General features: G+C 45.1%; 1 protein-coding gene across 1 annotated transcript in view; it reads right to left on the minus strand.

Annotated features, from left to right (window-relative positions):
* Positions 1–14,464, minus strand: part of AGMAT (agmatinase (putative)) — a 131,097-nt gene that overhangs the window by 19,443 nt on the left and 97,190 nt on the right. The gene's annotated exons all lie outside the window — the stretch shown is intronic.

Here is a 14,464-nt window from a genome sequence, read left to right on the forward strand (position 1 = left end):
CGGCCTAGCGGCCGTGCAATCAAGTAGTGAGGGGGCGGAGCTGGGGGAGGCTGTGGAAGAGAGTAGGCAAGGCGACACGGCGGGAGGGGGCGGAGCGGGTAAACAAAGACGGACATGCACGCGCCCGTGACTTTTAAGGTCAATGCGCATGCGCATAAGCTTAATGCGCATGCGCATTGACCTTAAAAGTCACGGGCACTGCAAGGAATCGCCACGATTCCTTGCAGTGTGGATAAAGAGTGGATGAGCCCCTATAGTCTCGCTTGCTCGATGCGCATGCGCATCGACAGGCGAGACCTAAAAAGCAACCCTGGGTGGAGTTCGCGGAGTTGCACTACGCGGAAAAAACTCTGTTGCACTACGCGGACCTCTGCAAGCGGCAGAATATGGTAGAAAAATGCTGTTCACTGTAATTGCACAGTGCCGGATGCTTGTCCACACTGTGCAATCACATTGCGAACAACACCATGAACCGAGCACCAACACCAAGCTTACCTTTTCTGCCACTCAAGTAGATTTTTACTCGAGCAGCAGCTTTCTCAACGCAAAAGGGCAGTTTCTCAACGCGAGCGGTCGCCAGCATACGCGACCACTCACAATGAGAAACCTGACACCCCCCCCCCCAAATTGAGAAATCTCACTGGGAGGTTTATTCTCCTCGCTCTCCAACTGGATGTTGGCGTTCACGAGCGAGGAAAGATCTCGCCAGGAGGTGGATTTTCCTCACTTGCCAACTTGACATTAATGAACAAGAGCGAGGAAAAAACTCCGCTCCGCGAAGCACAGTTTTTTGGAACTCCGCGAGCTCCGCGGAGTGTGGGAAACTCTGCGAGCGGAGTGAAGTTCACCGGCCAGGGTTATTGAAAAGGTCACAAAATTATGGTTGGCCGTTTTACATTGTTTAATTTGAGACAATTCTTTATAAAAATGAAAATATGTTCTGGAAACCGTTTTTTAATTTTTTTTATTTTCTGTGAGAAACTGTTTTAAAATAAATAAAAAAATAGTGCATTTTGTGTTAATTTTCTGTTTGTTATGACGCCGTTATAGTTAGCATTCAAGTCTTTCATTATTGTAAAAACAGATGATGGAATGATATTTCATAGTTTATTTCCGTCCATTACTGTCTCTTTGTTAGTTCGTCTGTATTTTCGAAAAATTGTTATTTGATTGTTAATTTCAAGATTCTTTACTATAAATAGTTTTCAATAGAAGTGTTGTTTAATTTAATTACAATCTATTTTTCATGTTTCAATCTTGTGTTGTTTAGAACATAGTGGTACATTCGGGTTATATGGCAATCATTTATTTTGATTGTTAAGTGAGTCATTGTTAAATACATAATGGTTTGACTTTGGTCGTTGTTTAGCCTTCGTGTTTTAGGCACCCGTTGTATAAGTGGTAGTTGTTTAATCATACATCCTTTCAATAGGGATGAAGAAAACAGAGTGTTGGACAGGGAGTGAAAAGGTGGAGGCAGCAGCACTGAACCCTATGGCACTCCCGACAACCTTAGGGGATAAATATATCCGCCTCATGTACACAAGCACTCTCATGCACATCACACACAATTCATGGCCCCCCAGTCATGGCATTCTACATAGATTTGCATGTTGAGAGCCATTACACAGACTCCCTAACAGGGTACAGGTGGAAAGGCCTGTACCGCACTACTGTTAATCAGTTGCCATCACCCTTTCACAGTATCGGCCTGGTCATAGGGGTGGTAGCCATACATGCTACAAACAGTGCCACTTTTGGTATACCATTATCACCCATAGGTGTCTAGCAATTCTATGTGAACAACAGACCAAATAATATAAAGCACTTGACATAATACTCATATCACGTGTCTCCTGAAAAATATACGGAGTCAGTCAGAATAAGAAAATGAGGAGTTAGAGAAGTTTTTGCTGAAAGTAATACATTTTATGCATTTTGAAATATGTGCTAACTAACCTGAAAGAAAGGGTAACAGGGAACAATAAATACATTGGCAAGCAATATAAAACCCATCCTCCCCAATAAAACAATTTTTAAGAAAATATGTAATGTGTAGCAAAGGGTGGACCACACCCCGAGACAACGATCCACAAAACAAGGAAAAGAACAGTGTAAACAAGATTCCTAAAAGAAGGAACAAGAAATACACTCTAAAAATGGAACTATGATACCCATAAGAACACACCCTGTGTGGGGATTAAATGTAAAACGTGTAAATGGGGCTAAACCCCATAAACACACACCCTAAGAAGGGATGTAATGTAAAAAAAAATTAAATGGGGCTAACACCCAGAACCCAACCCTGGCGAAAGGGTATGAACAATGTAAATGAGACACAACCCATGAGACCTACCCTGTGTGAGGGTGTAAAACCAAAGTAGATGTGTAGCACCAGGTGACTTACACACCATATGTACGGAACATGAAGCGTGAGGCGACTTACACACCCAATAACAACATGTGTATGTGTTTGGAGATAATTTGCGAGGGGGCCCCTGAAATTTCTACTGCCTAGGGGCCTCCACAGAGTTTAATCCAGCACTGCACAGACCCAAGGGTGGTGGGAGTACACAGGTGGTGCACCTCTTTCTTCAGCTGACACTTCTCTCTGTCAACTTGGGCCTCTGCAGGCCTGTGCTCACAGGGAGAATATGCCCCACTGTGCAGCGCTGGCTATCCAAGCGGGAGGTTATACGTAGAAGATGATGGGGGTAGGGGGCAGGAGGCCAGGTGAGTTTTCAGCTGGGTAAGGTATATGTACAGAGAGGTGGAGGGGAGTGGTATGAGGCCAGGATTATTTTTATCTTATGGAGAGAAGGCTATGTTATGTGGGGGTCCTTGAATACTGCTCTGCCCTATTGAACACAGAGACATATGATTTTGGGGGGCTTTGAATAATATAAAATTAAAGATCGATAAAAACGTGAATAATGGGGATGTTTTTCATGAATAGGTTCTGAGTGCCAACATTGGGAACTCCAACTATTGTTGTAAGATCCAGTAGTGCGAATATTTAATTCTAAATCTGGTTATTCTCTAATGGGAAACTAAGGTTGTTTCCCACTATTCCTTACATTATGAAGGTTATAAAAGAGTTTTTGGCTGTGCTGACAGGACTCCAATAGAGCTTGTCAAAGTGCTGCTGGAGACAGAGCTTTGGGCAGGGACATGGAGGGAGGTGGGAGAAGGTGGCAGGAGACGAGGAATTGTTTTTATGTATCTGTGTTGGAGAGGGATGTATTGAACTAGAGGGTGACGTGGGTGGGTGGCACAATATTTTATTTGATTTGGTTCTGGAGGGGGTGGCAGAACACCAGGTATATTTTTTTAATATGTGGTGTGGGTAATGCTGTGGTTTGTGTATGGTGCCAGGTATTCCTTTTCTTGGAGGTGGGGGGATAATGTACAAAACATGGAGGGAAGTGGGTGGCAAGACACTACGTGTAATTGGGGCAGGAAGGTAAGACAAGTGAGGCCATGTTAGGTAGTGGCTCCCCCATGACCCCGCAACACTTGCAATGCTGTTGAAAGCAGGGTCCAAGGGGAGGTTATTTCACCAAGTCAAAGTTTGTGTGATGTCACTTCCTGTGACATCGGGCGGTGGTTACATGGCATGTGATGTCACTTCTGCTACCCCAGTCATTTTGATGAATCGGCGTCCATGGACTCTCCTGACACTTCTTTCACTCAACTCCAGTGTGCAAGGGTGACTTCTTCTTCCTAATTTCTACTGTACATTTCCTACCCTTCCAGCACAGATAGCCAGCATTTCTACTTCTGCTTTTAACCTTATTCCACATAGGTGTAAAGAACATCTTCCAAGTAAATGGCGAACAGTATATAAAACATTGAGGTCTGCCTACATGAAGTACAGTGGTAGCTGGCCTCTTACCAAGAGGCCACTGAAATACATAATTGGCTCCCAGCCCTTGAAGCAATCCAGTCAAAATATATTCCATTTATGTGTAAAAAGACATAAGAATGTCCTCCTCTAATTGGTCTCTTCTTGCTATGTTTCTACGTTCTAAAAATTTAGTATACTTGCGCCAACAAAAGATCCTTTAAATTTGCATAGCATTTGGTATACTAGGCTGGTGCTCTGCATTCTGAATCATAGGCTCCAGTTATGCTTGTTTTTTAACGTATTTTATTGAGTTTCACAAAAAGGATACATAGTATATTGTCACATTCATTCCCCGCTTCACTTGTGACAGGATTCAAGGTAATCATCGTTGCCTTATACTAAAAGCATATACTATGCATAGTTGTGACAACTTCCAGTCATTTTTGAGTGAGAACTGAAAGGCACAGTGACAGGAGTACAAGTTAATTCATAACGAAACAATAAGTAAAAAGGAAAAACACATCAAACTTAAACCAGACCTGTAGGAGAAAGTTTAAAGCAATTATATCAATCCGCGATATTATGTTGGGTGCAATCTATTGGTAGGGTTATCTATGCCCTTTTGTCCCCGGTCCTCGGAGCAAAGTCTACAGCAATCTGAAGTGGATTATATCTAGTGGGGGGGTTTCATGTAGGCAATTTTCCTCAGGGCGATCCCATTTCTGCTTCTCCTCGACATACTATCTGCCAATCCCTTCCTAATTGCGGCGTGTCCTCTAGTATAAGCGTCCTTGCCTCCGCCCAACTCCCAGGTCGCAACCCCTTTTCAACCTCTCGTTTTCATACCATTCCCACTCAGCCAGCCCGTGTGCGAAGTTCTGATAACCAGCCCTATATATTCTGGGTCTCTCTGGGGGTACTCCAAGCCATTGTCAGCTGGCACCTAGTGAGAATTAATGCGATATCTATAAACCTGGTTGTGACGGCTCTTGCTGTAGGTGGGAGAGGTGGGCGGGAACCCAATAGGCAAGTCTCATGCGCTCTGACCAATGGGAGCTCCGTCATCATCGTCATCAATTCCATCACTTTGTCCTACTAGGGGGGCAAGAGTAGGACTGTCCCTGACTATGTGAAGGAAGGCAGTGTCAGTCTTACTGCATCTAGGACAGCTCGCATTCACATCCGGTAATATCAAGTTTACTCTTTTAGGTATAACCTACGCCCTGTGAAGCTAGTAATATATTATGAGTTTAAATTGTAACTTACGTGAGACTGTTGTGGTAGGGCTAATATTTTAGACCAGTGGGAGTCACTAATGGGGGGGGTCCCCAAGTCTAATTCCTAGTGTTCTCAAAGTGGCCTGAGTTCTGTTTTTGCTTTGCCACAGCAGCGCTCTAAATAGTAGTGAGGTTGCATGTCATTGCTCCAAATATCTCGCAAAAACACTGCAAGCCTGTGTTGATCATGGGTGTGGCCAAGCCAGTGCGCCATCATTGTTCCAACACCGCCATGATTGCCCCATGGAACAATAAATGTTGTGCCAGAAACTCGTATTATTCTCACGGGCATTCGAAGTTGTAACATTCATGCATAGATCACCCACACTGGTAAGGTCAAGCGCCAGCCAGCCCCAGAGTCCCCTCTAGTTGCCCCTATGTGGGAGAACAAGTAGTGATCACAACAGCAGTTCCCTGGCTCAAGGCACTCATGTATTAGCATGACAACAGTAGTCAACAGCACGAATGCACAAGACTTTTCCTTGTTGACCCTTAAACTAGAGCGTGCCTCAAGCTCTTCCAACACTGCAAATGCCCCTTGTATGTCCACAGCAGTACCTCGCATGTATAACAGCCTGTAATCCGCATACAGAGTTAAATAAAGTAGGGTTCCATTTATTCTAAGCCCTTGATACTGAGTTCCCTCATGGATCATGTTGGCCAGCGGTACAAGGGCCAACGTAAATAACATGGGAGATAGCAGGTAACTATGTCAGGTGCCCCTGCCCACCTTGCAAATGTACAAAATGGCTCCACCAGTCTTCACATATGTCACCTGATTTGTATAAAGTAATTTAGTCCTGCTAATGAATCCACTGCCAAGTCCCATGCCCGTCATTGCTATGTAAAGGAAGACCCAGGACAGGGAGTCAAAAGCTTTTTTGGTATCAATGGCCAATGCCATGGCTGCCTGCTACAATTAAGCATGATGATTTTTTTTTTAAATATTGCTGCTCTGCATGGCAAAGTTGGGTACAGAGACTAGGGGCTCATTTAGGAAGGGGAGAAAATGGAAAATCACTGTAAATCAGCATATTTCCTGATCTGACCATTTCATCATTTCCCCACTGGGGTAAAGTGCAGGGGAGAATTGCTTTACCAATGGCAGAGCCTTAGCCCTCTCCCCGGATGAAAACTCTAAACCTTTGGCTAGTCTGCTACAGGGCTGCTGCTGTTCCCTTTCTGCCGCTAGTCATAATTCAGATCTTTTTTTTCACAGCTGCCATTCAAGGCATGCCAAAGGCAAACATGAACAAACAGTAACGTCCCAAGTGCAGAGAAAGCAGACCAGTGTTTCAACTGGCTCTCCTACTCCTTATGTTTTTTTACCACCACAAATAACATCTCAGAAGGCCAGGACTACCTGGCGATGGGATGGAAGGTGATGAGACGGCTGAGGCCCAATGGGGACTTTTTCAGGAGGGTCCTGTTGAATATGATACTTTTTATTTGCACTGTATCCCCTCTGGTTAGGGTTGGACCCCAAATTACCCACGCGATCATCAGCAGCAGACTCAACTACGGCAACGCACTCTATGCAGGTGTCACCCAGAAACTGTTCAGGAAACTATAGATCGTTCAGAACACCGCCGCCAGACTGGTCTTCAACATTCCTCTCCGCAGCCACATCTCCCAACACCTGCGAGAACTCCACTGATTCGCAGTCAACAAAAAAGTCACGTTCAAGCTCCTCACACACGCCTACAAAGCCCTCCACAACGCTGGACCAGCATACCTGAATCACTGCCTCTCATTCAAAGTACCCACCAGACACCTCTGCTCCGCTCGACTGGCCCTTGCCACTGGCCCTAAACTTCACAAGACGAGGACCGGAGGAAGATCCTTCTCCTACCTTGATGCCAAAACCTGGAACACCCTGCCTCTCCACCTAATTCTATCCCCATTGCTAACCAAATTCAAGAAAGATCTCAAGACCTGGCTCTTCTACTGAACCTCACGGCCCAGTAGGACCTGCTGACCCCCTCCCCCCAGCGCCTTGAGATCCAAGCACGCAAGTAGTCGCGTTTAACAAATACTGATTGATTGAAATGTTTCAAACCAAAGGTAACAGTGTGCTCAACTTTTAACAGACACAGTCTAGCCACCCAGCCAGGGAACATATTAGGTATCCGCTGAAAGAGAAAGCGGAGATACACAACGATATGCACAGTGTTGGCACCCCTAGAGAGATGCAGACTAGGCATTTCCTCAAGAGCACTGAAAATAACTCCCTGAGGCACCCAGAGACAGCATCTCTTGAAGGTCACAGCTCAGTCATCCTAACAGGAACTGTGTAAATATACTCTGAAAGATGTGCTGGATGGCCCTCATAAGGACCAAGGGTTACTGAGGGACGCATTGTGACCACCTTCTAAGGAACAGGGTAGACATGTACTGAGGGTCAGTATTGGTGTTCCTTACAAACCAAGTGTAGGCAACTCTTGAGGTAACACCACCAGGAGAAGGACATGGTGGATATCTCCCTGATGACATATAATGTCCACACACCATAAGGACACAGTGTTTGTGCTCCCCAAAGAATTCAGAATAGCCAGCCCATGAGACACACTACGTAGGTACTTCCTCAGGGACAGAGTCTAACTATAACCATAAGCGCACATAAGAGACACCCCTTAGGCACATAGAGGCATAATAGCAAGAACCTCGTTAAAATAATCGCCGTTTTAGCAGCAGGAAACTGCCGCTAAAACGGCAATAATGGGTTTGCTAATATGCGTTATAGAATTCCAATAGATGCCCAGGTCAAATGTCCTGCACATCTAACCTGGGCTTCTAATGGAATTCTATAACGCATATTAGCAAGTCCATTATCGGCGTTTTAGCAGCAGTTTCCTGCCGCTAAAACGGCGATAATTTTAACGAGGTTCTTGCTAATATACCCCATAATGTTCATACCTGCTGAAAGAGATGTTTTATGCCCCCTCAAAGAGAGAGTCTACACCCCTTCAGGGAATGAGGTAGATGACATATGCCCCCTTTTGTGCCCTACATCACAACAATATGGAATGTCCAAAAGGAACATATGCCAACTGAAAGAGAAATAAATGCATGTGCTAATGGACTGCACTAAAGAGAAGGATCTTTAGGGATTTAGAAAAATACAATATGCTAAGAAAGGAAAGATTTTATTCACACAAAATAAGGGAGAGTCATGAAAACGATTCAATGTCTTGAGCTCAGAATAGCACCGCTTATTGAATCAGTCCGAACAATGAACAAAATCACTTAATTATTGTCCTTATTGATGCGCTGAGTCCCGGTATATATTTCAAAATATGTTTAATGTTCCTTTAAAAAAGTTTATGCAGATAGCCAGCCAACGCGTTTCGTTCTAAAAACAGAACTTCCTCAGGGCAAAAGGTTTGTATCAAGCACAGTCACATCAAAACGATTTCTTCATATATATCTCAAACCTCCATGTTAAGAGTAATACTCCACCGTCATGGTATATCCGTCTTATGGAAATAGTGTATTTCAAAGTAAAAACCTCCTATCTTTAGGTTTATTTATTGCAGCGCAAGATATTTCACTCTTGGCCAGGTTCCACCAAATTCAAGGGAGCCCGGGCTCCCTTGAATTTGGTGGAACCTGGCGTTGTCGGCGTACGTCGCCTACAGATAGGGTTAATACTTTGGATATTATTTTGCGTTGGACTAGAACACTTATTTGTGCAACGAATTACATAAGGAAAACATACAGATTTTCGGTTATTTTCAAAAATACAAGATGAGGAACCAAGAGTGAAATATCTTGTGCTGCAATAAATAAACCTAAAGATAGGAGGTTTTTACTTTGAAATACACTATTTCCATAAGACGGGTATACCATGACGGTGGCGTATTACTCTTAACATGGAGGTTTGAGATATATATGAAGAAATCGTTTTGATGTGACTGTGCTTGATACAAACCTTTTGCCCTGAGGAAGTTCTGTTTTTAGAACGAAACGCGTTGGCTGGCTATCTGCATAAACTTTTTTAAAGGAACATTAAACATATTTTGAAATATATACCGGGACTCAGCGCATCAATAAGGACAATAATTAAGTGCTTTTGTTCATTGTTCGGACTGATTCAATAAGCAGTGCTATTCTGAGCTCAAGACATTTTGTTACTCACCCGATGTGAAGGGTGGTGCCCTTGGACAGAGGGCATTTTGGGATCAGCACGCAGAATGATCAAAAGACTTTGGTCTGTGAAAACATAGGGTTTGGTTCCTACTTGTTGCTTTGCAGGTCCACTGTCCAAAGTGTAAGTGTACAAACATGAAAACGATTCACTTCAGGATATAATTGAACAGACTGAAAACAGACTGCACGCCATTCAGTGCCAGTGGTCAGCTGACTGAGAGCTGCTGATGTAGCCAAGCTGGACTCTGCCCCTGTGAGCGGGTACAGGGCACAGGGGACATTGAACGTGTGCACTTCACCTCCCACAGCATTGCTAAATTCGCCTAAGGAATACTAGGCAGCAACTTGTTTTCCGTGTTTTGTGAACTGCGTCCATGGTGAAATCGTCCCAAACAGAAGTCTTGGTAGAGGTTTGTAAATGTTTAAAAACAAACCTGGTTCACTTTGTTCGAAAAATGCCCTCTTCGGCGGTGTTCTTTCAAGCTGTTAGACGATGAGCTGCACTTTCCAGTCGTTTAATATGCGTGAAGACCACTACATGGGATGAATAGATCGAGGGTGCAGAGCAAGAGCAGGCTAGTAGGAGGCTATATATCGAGGGAAGTAATTGGCACTGTTGTATAATAAGGAGCTCCAGGGAGCCACAGCACAGACCACAAATTAAGGGATCTGTTCAGATAATTATTTGTATAAATTTAGACCAAGGGACCCTCTGAAATGAAGCCCAACCGCACCTTCCAGCATCTGTGTGGACCATTCCATTCCATATAGGATGCATTATGGGAGACTAATATAAAAGCAGGGAGAGGGGAATGGTGGTGAAGAGAGTAGGGTCTTACTGAACTAATCACAAACAAACATTGGCAACACCAATAGGTATTGCCTATGCGAGAGTTATTGGCTTAGGCAATGTGTTTTAGCCATGTTGTACACCAGTTTGTATGTTGTTCAGTATGGCTAAAAGTTAATCGCGTGGAGTGAGCTGGGGTAGATTGGGGTAGACTGGAGTGTGGTAGATTGTGGTAGATTGGGTTAGAGTGGAATGGGTTAGATTGTGGTGAAATAGGGTAGAGTGAGGTAGATTAGGGTAGGTTGTAGTGGGGTATTGTGGGGGGAGATTGTGGTAGATTGTAGTGGAGTAGAGGGCTGTAGCATGGGGTAGATTGGAGTGGAGTAGGGTGGGATGGAGTAGATTGGATAGGGGTAGATTGGTGTGGCATAGATTGGGTTGGGCTAGATTTGAATAGGGGAGTAGGGAAGATTGGCATGGTAGATTGGGTGGGTTAAATTGGACTGGGGTAGATTGGGGTTGATAAGGTTAGATTGGGGTGGAGTGGGGTAGATTGGAGTGGAGTCGAGGTAGATTGGAGTGTGGTAGATTGGAGTGGAGTAGATTGGGGTAGATTGGAGTCCGGTAGATTGGTGTAGAGTGCAGTGGGGTAGAGTGGAGTGGGGTAGATTGGATTGGAGTGGGGTAGACTGGGGAAGAGTGGAGTGGGGGTGGATTGGAGTATATTGGTGTGGAGTGTGGCTGGATAGGGTGGAATGGGGTAGATTGGAGGGCAGTGGGATAGATTGGATGGATTGGAGTAGGGTAGATTGGAATGGAGTGGAGTAGATGAGGATGGATTGGAGTGGGATTGATTGGAGTCGGGTAGATTGGAGGGGAGTAGAGTAGAGTGGGGTGGAGTGGTGTAGATTATGGTGGGGCGGAATGGAGAAGGGTAGAGTGGGGTAGATTGAGTGAAGTAAATTGGGGTCAATTGAAGTGGGGTAAATTTGAATGGAGTAGATTGGAGTGGGGTAGATTGCGTTGGGGTGAGGTAGACTGGAGTGTAGTGGAATTGGTTAGATTGGAATGCAGTGGGGTATATTTGACTAGTGTGCTAGATTGGAGTGCTAGAAATTGGAGTGAAGTAGTGTAGATGGGGTCGAATGGGGTGGAGTGTGGTATATTGGGTAAGGTGGAGTGGAATAGAGTAGATTGGGTGGATTGGAGTTGGGTACAAGAGGTAGAGTGGAGTGGCCTAGATTGGAGTAGAGTGGGGTGGATTGGAGTGGAGTGGGGATAGAGTGGAGTGGAGATTGGAGGGGCGTGGGTAGATCGGAGTGGAGTGGGGTAGATTGGAGAGGAGTGGGCTAGATTGGAGAGGAGCGGGGAAACTGGAATGGACTGGGTTGGAGTGGAGATTGGAGGGGGGATGGGTAAATTAGAATAGAGCGAGGTAGATCGCAGTGGGGTAGAATGGAGTGGATGTGTGTAGATGGGGTGGAGTGGGGTACATTGGGGTGGAGTGGTGCCAATTGGAGTGGAGAGGGGTGGGTTGAAGTGGGGTAGATTGGAGTAAGGTGTATTGGGGTAGATTGCAGTGAGGTGTAGTGGGGTAGTTTGAACTGGAGTGGGGTAGATTGAAGTGGAGTAGTTTGGAGTGGGGTAGATTGGAATGGCTGGAGTGGAGTGGGGTAGATTGGACCATAGTGCAGTAGATTGGAGTGGAGTATGGTACAATGGTGTAGAATGGAGTAGACTGGAGTTGAGGGGGTGTGGTTGATTGTGTTAGATTGAGTGGAGTGGAGCAGACTGGAGTGGAATGGGGTAGAGTGGAGTGGTGTAGATTGGGGTGGTTTGAAGCAGAGTGAAGTGGATTGGGTAGATTAGAGTGGAGTGTGGTAGATTGGGGTAGATTGAATGGAAAGGGATACCTTGGAGTCGGGTATAGCAGGGTCGGGTAGATTGGAGTGGGGTGGAGTGGTGTAGATTGGGGTGAAGTGTGGTAGATTGGGGTAAGTGAGGTAGATAGGAGTTGAATGGCGTAGATTGGAATGGAATGGGGTAGAGTGGAGTGATGTACATTGGGCTAGATTGGAGTGGGAAAGATTAATGTGGGGTGGGGTGGGCTGGGTGGGGTAGATTGGAGTAGGCTGGGTTAAATTGGGTTAGATTGGAGTGGAGTGGTCTAGACTTTAGGGGAGTAGATTTGGATGGATTGGAGTGGAGTAGATCGGGGCAGAATAGAGTAGATTGGGTGGATTGGAGTGGGATAGATTTGGGTAGATTGGAGTGGAGTGGGCGACATTGGCATGCAGTGGGGTAGATTGTGGTAGATTGGAGTGGTAGATTGTGGTAGATTGGAGTGGTGCAGATTTGGGTAGAATGGAGTGACTTGGGGTAGATTGAGGTGGAGTGGGGTAGATAGAGGGGAGATCGGAGTGGAGTGGGGGTTGATTGGAGTGGGTTAGATTGGGGTGGAGTGTAGTAGATTAGGGTAGATTGGAGTGGAGTGGTGTGGATTGGAGTAGGGTAGAGTGGATTGGGGTAGCTCGAAGTTGAGTGGGGTTGATTGGAGTAGATTGAGTGGAGTGGGGTAGGTTGGAATGGAGTGGAGAGCAATAGATTGGAGTGGAATGGGTAGAATGGGGTTGATTGGTGTGGCATAGATTAGGGTGGGCTGGGGCAGATTGGAGTGGGGTGGATTGGGTATATTGTTGTAGACTGGGGTAGAGTGGGTTAGATAGGAGTGGAGTGGACTTTAGTGGAGTGAGTAGGTTGGGATAGATTGGAGTGGAATAGGACAGAGTGGCACGGGGTAGATTGTGGTAGTATGGAGTGGACTGGGTCAATTGGAATTAGACATATTCGGGTAGAGTGGAGTGGGCTACATTGGGATGGAGTGGGGTACATTGTGGTAGATTGGAGTGGGGTAGATCATGGTAGATTGGAGTGGTGTAGATTGTGGTAGATTGGAGTGGTGTAGATTTGGCTAGATTGGAGTTTAGTTCATTGGGGAAAATTAAAGTGGAGTGGAGTTTGGAGTGGATAGAGTGGAGTGGAGTTGATTGGAGTGGCGTATATTGGGGTGGAGTGGGGTAGATTGGAGTGGAGTAGGGTAGATTGGAGTGGAGTGGGGTAGATTGAGTGGAGTAGGTAGATTAGAGTGGAATGGGGAGGAGTAGATTGGAGTGCAGTAGATTGGAGTCCAGTGTGTAGAATGGGGTAAATTGGAGTGGAGTGGGGTAGTCTGGGTGGAGTGGAGTAGAGTGGAGAGGGTTGGAATGGAGTACTTTGGGATAGATTGATATGAAGTGGGGTAGATTGGGATAGATTGGAATGGGGTAAGTGGGTTGGAGTGGAGGGACCTAAATTGAAGGCGGGTAGAGTAGAATAGCATAGAGTAGAGTAGCGTATCGTCAAATGGAGTGAAGTGGTGTACAGTGGAGTAGAGTAGCATGGCGTAAAGTAGAGTGTCTTAGATTGGAGGGGCATAGAGTGGAGTGGCATGTTGTAGAGTGTATCAGAGTGGCGTAGAGTGGAGTGTGGTGGTGTAGAGTGGAAGGACATACAGTGGAGTAGAGTGTTGTAGAGAGGAGTGGTGTAAAGTGGAGTGGCATAGTGCGCAGTATGCATGGTGTGGTAGAACACTGCCATTACAGATAACACATTTTCAATAGAAATATCCATTACATTTGCACAGACATTCAGTTTTACAGGGTGCAAACAAAAATGTGTGGCAATGTCATTACCTAGTGTATTGATGTGGTTTGATCATAATCAAACATTTAAAGGTTGGTTTCTACCACACTACAGAATTACAAAAAGGTGCTTTATTTTTACTTTCCTAATTCTGATATGTTCTCAAATATCAATATAGTTAATTTCTGTTGTGTGCTAGAATAAATAACATCCTATAGACTCTCTCACATGGGTACCCAGCAGGATTGTCACATAATTCTCTCAATTTGAAGTCAGAGAAAGAAAAGTAAACATCAAGATCCCTCGGAAGACAGAGCTTAACATTTGACCATCTGTCTTTGAATGTACAGCAAATGTGACAAGATAAGAACAAGATTTAAAGGCCTGTTGACAGAAAGAGAGTACTTGAAAGGATACAGTTTACAAGGAATACTGCATGAAAGGGTCAAACTCAGGCTGGTAAGCCTAGAGCAAATAAAGCCAGCACATACAAGGCAAGCAACTGTGAATGAAAAACCACAAAGTCCATAGCAGACCAGACTGGCCTAAAAAGAGCCTAAATTCCTGTCTAAAGGCGAGTCCACTAGAGGGGTAGTCGGAATATATCACACCCGATATAATCCAACACCACAGAATTTGTTGGGTGCGATAAATTGCATCTGTTCTGACTTTCTGGTACACTCTTGCTTATGCACTGAATCCCACTAATCCTGGTAAATA

Source organism: Lissotriton helveticus, chromosome 5_1 (genome assembly GCF_964261635.1).
Source record: "Lissotriton helveticus chromosome 5_1, aLisHel1.1, whole genome shotgun sequence".
NCBI classification, from domain to species: Eukaryota; Metazoa; Chordata; class Amphibia; order Caudata; family Salamandridae; genus Lissotriton; species Lissotriton helveticus.